This window comes from Salminus brasiliensis, chromosome 23 (genome assembly GCF_030463535.1).
Source record: "Salminus brasiliensis chromosome 23, fSalBra1.hap2, whole genome shotgun sequence".
Lineage (NCBI taxonomy): Eukaryota > Metazoa > Chordata > Actinopteri > Characiformes > Bryconidae > Salminus > Salminus brasiliensis.
The window spans coordinates 27,531,836-27,545,233 of NC_132900.1; the positions used below are offsets into that span (position 1 = coordinate 27,531,836).

At 41.3% G+C, this 13,398-nt stretch overlaps 1 protein-coding gene across 2 annotated transcripts in view; it reads left to right on the forward strand.

Moving 5' to 3' along the window:
- The first annotated feature begins 2,430 nt into the window (after nucleotides 1–2,430).
- The window catches only part of lyn (LYN proto-oncogene, Src family tyrosine kinase), a 28,627-nt gene continuing 17,659 nt past the window's right edge, over nucleotides 2,431–13,398 (forward strand). For both annotated transcript variants that reach the window (XM_072669397.1, XM_072669398.1), the window contains exon 1: nucleotides 2,431–2,567. The gene's annotated coding sequence lies outside the window, so the exon portion shown is untranslated. The remainder of the gene's footprint in view (nucleotides 2,568–13,398) is intronic.

Here is a 13,398-nt window from a genome sequence, read left to right on the forward strand (position 1 = left end):
GGAACCTTGATATATCTAGAACTTTGCCTGTCTGAGCTGTGCTTCATTTCCCAGCACCCACATTAAAGGGGAAGTCTAGCCATTTTCAGAATTTCTGCATAATTCAGTGGCTGAGATCACAGTGTGAACTCGGTCGCTCAGGGCGTGTTTGCTGTAAAAGGGTTCATTGTACAGAAACTTACCAATTACGACTGGTGGTGAAATGTAATAATATATAATATTAATGTCATTTGTAAATATACATTTATTTACTGTCCAAACTCACCACCAAAAAAGTAAAAAAAGTTGTTTATGCAGTGCTGGTGATGCTGGTGGCAAATCTGAAAAAGATTTTTGGGGGGTCTTTGGGGTCTATTGTGCCTCAAGCTGTGTGTATCCCTCCGCCATCAATAACAAAACCTTCACAGCTCAGGAATTAATTAGTTAATGATTTACGTTTTACAGCCTGACTAATAACTGTGACGTGATTTTAATCCGGTATGAATCTGCAGTGTGTCTACACTGTGTTCCAAATCATTATGCAAATTAGATGCACGTGTCAATATTTGTTTATTTATTTATTTTAAGTTTATCAATTAAACCCATGGACGGTATTGTATCTCGATTCTGTTTGGATCACTGAAACAATCTCAGACACCTGTGATAATTAGTTGGCCAGGTGAGCCCAAATAAAGGGAAACTGCTTAAGAAGGACGTACCTGTTATTAAGCAGATCACAGGTTTCAAGCAATATGGGAAAGAAAAAGCATCTCTGCAGCAAACCGGTATTTGAAGCTGCTGGTGCCTCTGGAGTCCCGCGAATCTCAAGGTGTAGGATCCTCCAGAGGCTCGCAGTTGTGCATGGAGTCGTGTTTTGTGCCGAAAGTGGGGGGAGTAATAATAGTGGAGAGGTTGAGATGTAAACCACTTACCTCGTCTGTTATTACACACAAATTAAAGGGGTGCAAAAGTTTGTGCACTATTTTTATGTTCTGCTGACACCAACAAACACTAGAAACACCTACCCAGCCGCACGGGGTACCACAGAAACCACTTGGCAGCACACTGGCAACTGTCTGAGGTATCAGCGCAACTGCCTAGGATATCACAGCAAGTGGTGTATTAGCAACTACTAAGCCACATCCTGGCAAGCACCTAGGAACACCATACTTACATACCAACAGGGATACCATAGCAACTTTTTAGCCATATCATAATTATGGCTGAACAACCTCCTGGTATACCATAGTAACCACCTAGCCAAAACAGTTTCACGCTAGTGACCACATAGCAACAGCCTAGCTACTGTCTGGATGGGGAACCACTTAAGCTGGGCATCCCTACTTATGTCATGATGATGCAATTACACTAGTGACACCCAGTCAACCACTTGGCAACCACCCAGTATACCAGAGCAACCACCTAGGAACACCATACTTACCAACAGGGATACCACAGCATATTTTTAGCAACATCATAATTATGGCTGAACAACCCCCTGGTATACCATAGTAACCACCTAGCCAAAACAGTTTCACGCTAGTGACCACATAGCAACAGCCTAGCTACTGTCTGGATGGGGAACCACTTAAGCTGGGCATCCCTACTTATGTCATGATGATGCAATTACACTAGTGACACCCAGTCAACCACTTGGCAACCACCCAGTATACCATAGCAACCACCTAGGAACACTCTAGCCACCTTTTAGCAACATCATAATTATGGCTGAACAACCCCCTGGTATACCATAGTAACCACCTAGCCATCACGCTAGTGACCACATAGCAACAGCCTAGCAATTGTGTGGATGGGGGAACCACTTAAGCTGGGCATCCTTTCTTATGCCATGATGATGCAAATACACTAGGACATCCAATCAACCACTTGGCAACCAACCAGTATACCATAGCAACCACCTAGGAAACAGCACCCATCTAGCAACACCATAACAACCACCAGGGATAACATAGCATCAATTTAGCAACATCATAGCGACCGCCTAGCAACAGTATAGTAACCACTTAGCGAAAAGCACCTTGCTGCAGGCGCGAGCCAGTGCGTGCAGCCTGTTTTTACTCTGCATCAATAAAGGATTTCTGATTTCTGATGATTCTGATGGATATTAATGTGTTTAAAATCCTTATATATGACGTCTCTCATTTACTAATGATGTTTGGCCTCTTGGTCATTTCAAAACTTGTTTTAATAAAAAAAAAAAATTAAACATCCACTATGTAGCAGCATCTGCCTGCATGCATGTGTACTGACTTCCATCTACAGGCATCTGGAGGCCCCTGTATCGAGCCTGGGCTGAAAGATGGCACTGTTTAAGCCCTCCGTCGTCAACTGTAGTGAATAACAGAGCCGGAGTTTTACCCCCGTATGCAAATCCAGGGTAAGGAGCAGCAGGAAGTTGCAGCAGGTTCCTCTTTCTGGCCGTCCAGCTCAGTTCAATGAGTCGCGCGAGGAGCGGAGCTGAGAGAGAGCAGAGGGGAGCAGCACGCGCTCATTTAGCTAGCTTAATACTTCATAAACTCTCTTAACTTAAATGCGTCACAACATTTAAGCTTCATATCACTGTACAGGTAAGAGGAAATACATATTTTATTACAGTCTCCCTCCCTCACCTCGCTCTACTCTTACCTTTCTTCCTTTCTGTCTTTCTTTCTTTCTCCAGCGATTTTTCATAGTCGAATCTGCCGGTCCACCTTAAATAGCGCAGCGGTGCCGCTAGCTGTTGATCCGTCGAGGCGCTGGAGTTAAAGTGACTGCTGCGGCTTTTAAGGTGGAACGGAGAAATTCGGGTAAAACGGCGAAATGAGCTGATGGGGACAACATTGCAACAACTATTAACTTCGATAATAGACAAGAACTGACTGGAAAAAAGTTTTAAAAAGTGTAAAACAACAAAAACAGAAAATTATATATATATAAAAATAAATAAATAAAAAAATAATAATAAATATGTATATATATATTGGTAATAGAAAATTCGCTACTTTAAACTTTAAATTAGTAACTTAGTAAACTCAGAATTTAATCTAAAAGTAAAATTGTCTACTTTCAACACATTTCCCTATTTTCAATCCCCACACACTTCTAACTGGGTTCATGTACTAACTGAAAGTAGGAACTGGTCATTTAGCTAGCTAGTACAATACTATTAGTCTTGAGGTCAGTTTTGGCTTGACCAAGATGAATGTGCTGCTTAATGCTCATCGCTGAAGGGGAAATCCTGTACAAGGTCCCAAAAGAGCTGGAAGTGAGAGATCTTAATCAGCCCTAGCTTTAGAGGAGCCCCACCTCTCCCATATCTCACACATAGTCACACTTAAATATCCATACATTAAAGGCTTAACCTCGATCAATGATCAGATCAGCGTTACCTCCTCAGTGAAGTAACAGTGATTAGTCGGCAGTTTGTGTGATGATGGTGCAATAAATTCCCCTTTTTTTGGTCTTCAGGAAACAGCTCGGAGGACACACCCATCTCTGAGCATATTAGTCTCTATTTCTTACTTTTAAATCAACATTATAATGGATTATCGAATTAATTACGTATTACTTCATTAATTACTAATCAGCAGTGACGACGTCTGTTCAGTTTAAGGCCTCCAGGCGACTGCAATGTAGCCATAACATTAAAACTGTGTAGGTCCCCACAAGGCCTCTGAAGGTGTCCTAACGTTAGCAGGAGGTCCTGTACGTTTTCAGGTTGGGCGCCCATGCTCTTTCTTGGAGCACTTTTGGGATGTACTGAGACCACTGCTTCTTGGGAACACCCCACAAGGCGGGCCGGATGTTTTGGAGGTGTTCAGACCCAGTCCAGTCGTCTAGCCACCAGAATTTGGTTCTAGTCAAAGTGGCTCAGATCCAACATATCAACTTCAAGAACTGACTGGACACTTGCTGACTAATTTAGCCCACACCTTGACAGGTGACCCTGGAATCAGCGCTGTTCACTTCATCTGGCACATTTTACATTTACATCTTATGTAAATAAAAATCAGCCTATTGTTTTTTTATTATTGCTTAAATTCAAACAGAATTTGTCTATTAACAGAAAAATACAACAATCATATGTAGCTACATTCTGAACTAATGAACTCCATCCATAAAAACAACAGAACATTTATTTATTAATTTGTTTGTTTGGTAAATACCAAAAACACTGTGGCTGTGTCCAAAACGGAAGGCTGCTGCTTCAGTGCCTTGCTGCCTATGCCTGTTCCCCTATGCCCTCATAAGGCAGAATTACGATGAAGGTCACAAAGGCAACAATACGCCCTGAAGTAGCCATTAGCTTTTTTTATTACCTAGTAAAACCTTCGATTCAGACACGACTGGGTCTCCAGCACCAGAATTTGATGGTGTGTTTGTGTATAGGTGCTCAGTTCGCTAAAACATTGAGCTTAAACTGAGGCTCAGTATGAAAACTACTGGTTAAAATAATGAACTGCCAAGCTGGCCTTTTCTTCAGCTACATGTTTTGGGTCGATTTGTTGGTTATCAGCCGTAACGGCATCACGGCCGGTGTTCTAGCGGATTGTCCGAGCCATCGAGACGGCCTACCAACAGTTGCAGGGCTTGTATAGTATTATATCTGCATTTTTATACAATTTTCATGTGTTATTTATGCTAACTCTGCTTTTGCTCAAGTATTTTCCACAAAGTGTTTCAGTAGCATACATAGAGAATCAATTTCGACCAAAAAACTGGTTCATTACCTCAAATACCTCATCCTTCCCATCCGATATGATGAATTATGCTATCCAAATATCTTTTTTTAAGCCTTTTACATCACTTTTATGCTCGCCACATATCCTGCCTATATCTTACCGGGAGTGGGAGCATGTTCTGATACGGTGCTTTCAGCATTTCAGCCGTACCTATAAATCTACACTACAGTGGACGTATAGCTAGGACTAATAATCTCTCTGTTTAAGAACCTTAACCCTAACCCGAGTCCTTTATAACCACGCTGAATCATCCTGTATTTTTAATGAAAGGGGACGTTTGAGACAGACCTGTGGGTTTTTTTTTTTATCTCAGCTATGTTATCATGTGTGTCTTAGCCTTGGTCATCTTGCTACACTTGTCAGTGTTTCTGGGTACTGGTCACTCTGGCCGCGAGGCTTTGCTACAGTATCTAAATAGGAAGCAACTTCAGAGCTGCTCTGAAAAGAATGCTATTTTCCAGGTTACACAATGCCATCAGCATGAACTTCTTACCCCCTGTTTCCTTCAGGTCTAATAAATGGAAGGACTGACTAATGCCCATATATAAATGATCCTCTTACTGACTATATAGTCCAGGGCAGAAGTCTTGACACGTAGAAACTACAGGTTGTACACCTCAGTATGCAAAATGCTGCTTACTAGGGAGTCATACTGCCTATGGTCACCCAGTTAACAGTATACTTAAAAATAAAGGTGCTTCTAATGATTCTTTGAGGGATGCCATAGAAGAACCACTTGTGGTTCCATAAAGAACCATGTTTGTAATTTGTGAGATTCTTTAGGCCTTTAAAAGGTTCTTCACACTCACATACCTCTATTACAGACAGGGTTCTTAAAGGAACCAAAGTTTTTCAGCCACTCTTGGCATCTAGAAGGGCCTGTATGAGCTTTTGAAGCAGGGGTGCCTTGGAGGTCTTCAGATCCAGCAAACCTGGATTCCTACCCTTAAAAGAACAGGTTCTTTCATAAAGGTTCTTCATATCATGTTATACAGAACCACGACAGAACAGTTCAAATGATGGTTTTAGACAATGGCACCCAAAAAGTTGAAGAACCCCATTTTCTTGGAGTGAGAAGTCGAATGTCACTCAAAGCCTTCATTATTCAGACATTAGGGAGGTGTAAGTCTGCAGGATGGTACATTTCCAAGACCTTGGACCAGACGTCCCCTGCTCTGAAGCTTTTGGGGTAGAGTAGAACTTCCTAAATCATGGATTTTCACAAAAGCTGGGACAGAGCAGAGAACAGCTTTTAACAGCAGGATGAACAGATAACCTACTGCTTTGATTCCAGGATTGATCTTCTTTCCCTGCACCACTGGTGCCCATTCTTACGCAAGACTGCAAGACGGTTCCCTCCACCAATTAGCCGTAGCGTTAAAACCACTGGCGGGTAAAGTGAATAGCATTGATTATCTGCTTCCAGTGGAACCTGTCAAGGGGTGAGATCTACAAATTAGCCAGCAAATGAACTGTCAGTAACTGAAGTTGGAAAGGATCTGAGCCACCTAGACGACTAGACAACAGGCTAGACGACTGACTGGGTCAGAACATCTTCAAAAGAACATCAGGCAGGTTGTGTGGGGAGTTCCGAGGAGGAACAACAAGTGAATTGGCATCCAGATCAAGGCCAAGGCTCATTGTTGCGATCTATCGAGGCCTAAACTTGCAACTCACAGGACTAACGCCAGACATCACAGGGCTCTTGCGGAGTCCTTGCCTCAAAGATCTAAACAGTCTAAATTCATTATTAGTTATTGAGGACATCATGTGACCAGACGTGATATTACTGAAAACAGAAGCAGGCGATCATCAGCCACATCCGCCGCACAGAGAGACCGGTAGCAGCTCATCACACTAGCCACAGCTTCTTCAGAGACATCCGTCCACGTTAAAACACGTTGTTAGCAGCCCTGAGAACCGTTCAGCAGGATGTAGCCGTGGAGTTTAGACCATGATGGAGCTCACACCTTCAGTCAGAGGTGTTTATTGTGTATATGTAGAATGATTCACAGCTTTTATGGTTCTACCACAGAATTGGTTTGGTGCTTTATGGTCATACATTTGCATTTTATGTAGTCTTGTGTGGTCCTGGAGGGACGTTATTTTGTGTACTTGTATGCAGGTGATGCGACTATAAGGCCTCCTGAACTCGAACTCGAACTTAACAGCGGTTCCTCGCCGCGCTGAGGGTTTTATCATGGTTCTCTAGATACTCTAGGACTATCATTCTGCCAAATCGTGCTCGCTTTTAGCCATCTTACCTTTTTCCAAAATCAAGGCTATTGAAAAAGAGTAGCTGTCTCTACTGTCCAGGGAAAAAGAAGGCTTTCTTTAGCGAGGTCAGGATGTTGAACGATCACCACCCCACCTCATCATCCCCAACTCCCATCAACTCATCCCATCCAAGTATTGGATGGTGGAGTCCCGCTGCTCCACGGCTCAATGCTGGGTGGGCTTTACACAGCTCTAACCCACATCTGGCATCTTTTTAAACAATGTTAAAGTGAAAATTTCCATAATCTTGATTTTTTGATTTTTCGATCCTGTTTACTCCTGGTCACTTCATGTAACTAGTATCTGGATTGTATCCTGGTCAGATTTTAGCCACTGGTTAGCCAGACTGAAATGCGATCGCCGTGTGAGACGGAATATGGTGTTTCTGGTTGTGCTGGGAGGGGTTTCGGGTGCGTTCACACTGCTATAGCAGGTGTCTCAGACCACCTGCTGAAGTGGTTTGGGTGATTTGGGGGATTTGAGTCTGGTTAAATGGGTCTTGGGTGTGTTTACACTTGTGCTTTTATGAGGCTTGGCCTAATCCAGATATAATCCTGATACTCAAGATGTGTGAAGTGACCAGGTGTAAACAGGGTCTTTGGGTCATCTGTATTTCTCTTCTTCCATCAAGGAACCGACTTCAGGTCTAGATAGGTTCTAGATAGTAATTTTCTTGTTCAAATGGTCCTGCTGCCTTTTGCAAATGGATCTTCAGAGATCGGGTTCTAGAAAAGTTCTTAAAAAAAGGCTATGATCGGCTATGGAACCATCTATAAAAGGGTTTCCCTATACTCCATGTCCAGTCAGAGAAGCGAGTAAACTCTGAAATAACCTGTCCTCGCTTTAATGCAAAAACCTTGTATCTCCAAAATGGCACCTCCTAACTTTCAATAAAAGTCAGAGGTAAAGTAGTTTATTCCAGGTCATTTTGGAGCATTTCTATTGGTCCATTCATTGTGATATTTGGACAAAATATAAAGAACAACTGCCTGATTCACATTAGGTCAGAAAGTGAAAATATACAAAAATGGAGATACGTTTTCTTTTGCATGACAGCAGTGACGTATTTAAAGAACCCTCTGTAATGGACATATAAAGAACCCTTATAATCAGGCATGTTATTATACACACAGTCATATCAGAAGATTTTGACCACCTACCTAATAGTTAGAATAACCAAATCAAATCAAAATCAAATCAAATCAAATTGTATTTGTCACATACATAGTAATACACAGTATAACTTGCAGTGAAATGCTTTTTTGACAGTCTGCCCACATCAAAGCTATTCAATAAGATCTAAATTTAAACTAAACCTTAACTTAATGAAATAAAGTGCAAAAGTGCAAAAAAAATGTTTTAAATAAATAAAATAAAAATTACATTTAAGTTAAATTTAAGTTAAAAAATAAAATATGAAAATATAGAAATATAAGAAGCAAAAAAAAATATACAGATGGAATAGTGCGTGTCTGTATATATATATATATATATATATATATATATATATATATATATATATATATACATATGTACATATTTATCTGTATGTGAGTGTATGTGTGAGTTAAAAAGAAATATTTGCACCATGCATGGCTCGGATGACACTAGCGAGACGTCATGGCAGGTACTGACTGTATTAGGTGAAGGAAGGTGTTCATTATAGTGGTTAGCTGCTCCACAGTGGCACATCGACTGCCATGCACCACTCGCCGGAGTCCTTATTTCCCCTCTGGCATCAGTGACCCATCGGGCACCACTGTGACACCATTGGAAGACCCCTTAATGTCACGACGGCTGCTCTAGAACATCCCACGAAGTTATGGGTTTGTGAAATTCTACCGTCCGTGCAGCAACCCAGCAATGTAACCTATGGTGGGGTGGTCATAATGTTCTGATATGACTGTGAAGAACCCCGTTTTTAAGAATGTATATTATATATTGGACCCTCCAAAGACAAAGAGCATACCAGATCAAAGGCCATCCATCAGAAGGTTGTTTGTTCTATGCCGTCAGTCCAAAGAACTGCAGTTTAGCGCCTTAAATCTGACCAAAGTGCATGAAAACAGCACCTAAACCTGCTGAAACCGAGCAAGCGCCTCCCAGTACGCTCATTAACCATGACCTTAATGTGCAGACACGCTCACAGACCCTCTGTGGCTTCAGAGCAGTGGGCTAAAGCCTGCTTTCTGTGCGGCCAGGCTGCTTCTCTCTGATCTTCACTCTGTCCTTCCTGTCAGGGCCTGAAAGCCACACTCAGGGCAGCTAAAGGAGGAAGTACACAGCTTCAGTGGCCTGCATAGTGCATAGTGTCTCACAGGCTAATCTGACCATACTGCCTTGCTACTAACTTCCTGCACACGACTAAAAATACAGCTGGTCTCCAACACCAATGTTGGAAGCTACAGTATATCGACAAAAGTATTGGGACACCTGCTTGTACATCTTTCATCATTTCTTTCGAAATCAAGGGTATTGCTCGTCCTGATTGTGTTGGAGTAACTGTCTCTACTGTCCAGGGAAGAACCAGGCTTTCTGCTAGCTTTAAGAGGAGAATTGCTGTGAGGATTTGATTGCATTCATCAACAAAAGCATTATTGAGGTCAGGATGTTGGATGATCACCACCACCACCTCAACACCCCAACTTCCCAACTCATCCCAAAAGCATTGGATGGAGTTCCACTGCTCCACAGCTCAATGCTGGGGGGCTTTATACCCTTCTAGCCCATGCCTGGCTTTAGGCAGCATGGTGCCAATAGGTTTATATTGATCTGCTCCACAGAGTCTAGTCTATTCTTTGGCAGTACTTCTCTCCAGAAACTAGACGAGCATTGGTGCATTTGCATATGCGTCAGCAACGGGTGCAACCGAAAGCAGCTGAATGCACTCATTTGAAGGGGCGTCCACAAACATTTGGATGTATAGTGAACTTTAGAGCACTGTGAGTAACATGTCAGTGGGTGTGCATGTGATTCATGAGGGTGCGAAAACCACAAGACAAGATTAGCCGTGCTAATGAGCTAATTAACGAAATAAATAGTAAGCTAAATTGCATCTAGGTTAGAGGTTCGAGATTAGGAAGAGAATAATAACCCTACACACTGGCTATGGTCTCTGTATGTGTTACATGGGGGGAAATGCTAACTACAATGTAATAAAATAATGAGTATTAGCAAGAATTATACGAATTTGCGTAAAAAAGAGAAAAATTGTCCTGGTTATTTTAAAGCAACTCTATGAGAAAAATTCAATTTCTTGCTCAGTGCATCCTTCATGTTGGTTCAGGCACTGCAGAGACCGTATACACCACATCGTAGGTCCCACAGCTAGAGCAGCATCACAAAAGTTTGCATACATAGCAATGATAGAGACGCAATTCTCCCTATTACAGGTCAATGGAGTGTCACCGTGATTTTGAAGCTGCTGTTTTCAGGTAAAAATGCTGCATAGTGTTGCTTTAAGCCTCCAGGTTAAGAGGCCCAGCCTCTCAAAGTGCAGCGTCATTATTACTATATAGACTGTATTAGTGACTGCGGCTGCGTTACATGGGGTGGTGCAAACTATAGAGGAACTGGTGGAACTTCCAATTGCTAAGCGTATTAGCAAACAGTTGGCTTTCAAGATTTCAAGCTGAACAGTAGCCGCTCATGTTTAAAGCCGCTATGTTCATCTCCAGTTTAGGTGCATGTTTGAAGCTTAGTTAGGGTGCCCATATTTTGATTTTCACAGAAAACGACACGTGGGATGCACAAAAGCATCCCGTGGTTAGGATGTTGTGGCTGACCTCTAAAACCGTGCAGCTATGCTAACGAACATTAATACATGCATTTACTCAACTAGCCAAACTAATAAATACAGCCATAATAGCCGACATGACCTAATTATCTGCTTCCAGTTCAGCTCCTGAGCCTATGCATTAATCGACAAAAACATTAGTGAGGTCAGGATGTTGGATGATCACCACACCTAGACGAGCATTGGTGCATTTGCATATGTGTCAACAACAGGTGCAACTGAAAGCAGCTGAATGCACTCATTCGAAGGGGCGTCCACAAACATTTGGATGTATAGTGAACCTCTGAGAGCACTGAGAGTAACATGTCAGAGGGTGTGCATGTGAAACCACAAGACAAGATTAGCCGTGCTAATGAGCTAATTAACGGAAATGTAGTGAGCTAAATTGCGTCTAGGTTAGAGGTTCGAGATTAGTAAGAGAATTATAAGATGGCTAGCAGCATGACTGGGATTTTTTTTACTTTCTGAAACTGTATAATTAATCCAACAAATAAATGGACCCATAGAAATGCTCCAAATGGACTAAAAGGAGTAAAACCTTTTACCATTGACTTCCACTGAAAGCTACAGAGAGTTTTGTAAAGTTCCTCCTCCTGTAAAGTTGCCATATTGAAGATACAAGGTTTTTGACCGGTCACGATTTCTCTTGTTTACAAGCTTGTCAATCAAATCCGCCCCCAAATCGCATAATAAAATGATTCATGAGCAACACACCTACAGACGCTTCTTGGAGTGGCCGATGTTCAGAGGTCAACACTTAGCATGACAAGATTGTAGAGCCATCGCTCTGAGCTCCCATTTGAAAATATAATACACTGTAATAACCAGAGAATATAATCATATCATTTCCATACAGAACCTTTATTCACTTGGTTCCCAAGCCTTAGACTAGTTGGCAGTTGGATGCTTTATTTTCTCCAGAAACAGGTTTCACTGGAAGTGTATCAGTGTGGTATGAAGCCAGATCCCTGTTGTAGTTGATCTGTACACAGTAGGTCACCTTCTCAGGAATGTGTTCACTGTTGATAAAGTTACTGATTGAACAGTGACTGTAAATGGGTAAACACAGCATAGCGTTGAGCCGCAAATCGCCCATCATGGTTTTTTCCTTGAGGCCTAACCATGGGTTTTTCCTAAACACATTAGTTTGTCCTTTCTTTTACAGATTTGAGGTTGTTTTTTTTACTCATCAGGGACTTCCTCATAATTTCATATGCTAACTATGAGTGAACTTTTTTTATTCGTTCTGTATTATAATGATCAAATAAGTACATACCTCAAAATGTTAATAATAGTAAAAAATGCTACTGACGCTGAAGACCGTGGCCCTTATTCGCAAATATCTACCGTAGACTTTATAAAAATGTGTTTTTTAACAAAAAATAAAACCCCAAACAAAAAGTCTATGAAAAGTGTTTTAAAGATTCACCATAGTTAACAGCTCTGCTCTTATAATTATATTTTTATATTATATTAAATATATATTATATATTATAATATTATGGATTACCAGACAACATTTGTATATATTTGACATTTATATATTTTTGGATTGTTTACAAATAGTAGCCTAAAATGTGACATTTCATATTGCACAAGACCTGTTAGGATTACTATTTTTGTATGATATACTGTGCCAAGAATATAAATAAATAATAATATTATTGTCATTTTAATATTTAATAATTAATTTTAATATATTAATAAAATAACAGTATAAAAGTCTAGACTCAAAGTGGCTCAGCAGTCTAATGCGCCACTGTGGCCCGGGGGTCGCAAGTTCCAATCCTAAGCCAGGCCGCTTTGCCATCAGCAGCCGGAATCTGAGAGAGCACAGTTTCTTCCGGATGGGTAGATGGCGCTCTCTTCCCTCATCACTCTTAAGAGATGTTGGCCGACACAGGCGTTTGTTAGCTGGTGTGGTGGAGCTGGCGACCCGGTGATTTCCTCCGAGCGTATTGGCTGCCAGGCGATGCCTCGTCGGCAACAGTTTGAAAAGTGGCGGTGGCTGGCTTTGCATGTATCGGACGAGACGTGTCCTTTGAGTTGGTACTGTCGGGAGCATTGCTTGTGCTAGGGTGGGTTAATTAATGAATTAATTTATTTATTAATTGGCAGTTGCAAATTGGGAGAAAAATGGGAAATTAGACAAATTTAATTAAAAAAAGAGGTGGGGAAATGATGAAGTCCTTACAAGGCTTATTTGATTGCTACATAGAACCATTTTAACAAGGTGTAATTAAAACAATGCACAAGCCCTTCTCCATCCTAGTGAAGATCCATCTACCCAGGAAAAGTCATGGTTCTATAAAAATCCTCAGAATCAGAATCTCGGATGTTGAATAAGGCCCATTGCTGTGTATTCTGGGCTCCACTTGCTCAGTGCTTTAGCTTGTTGTTATCTATGTTACAGTGTAAACTATAATATTTATTTGAAGTCATCATTGATTTGATTTGATCAGCTGAGCTTGTTGTCTGGCACTGGTTCGGTAGCTAAAAAGCTTAAAGGTGAATGTGGGCGGTATAAACACGGCCAGGGAGTATCTTTCTCTGCCTGGTTTGACCAGTTTTATTGTTTAAACAACAGCACAATGTTTCAAGGAA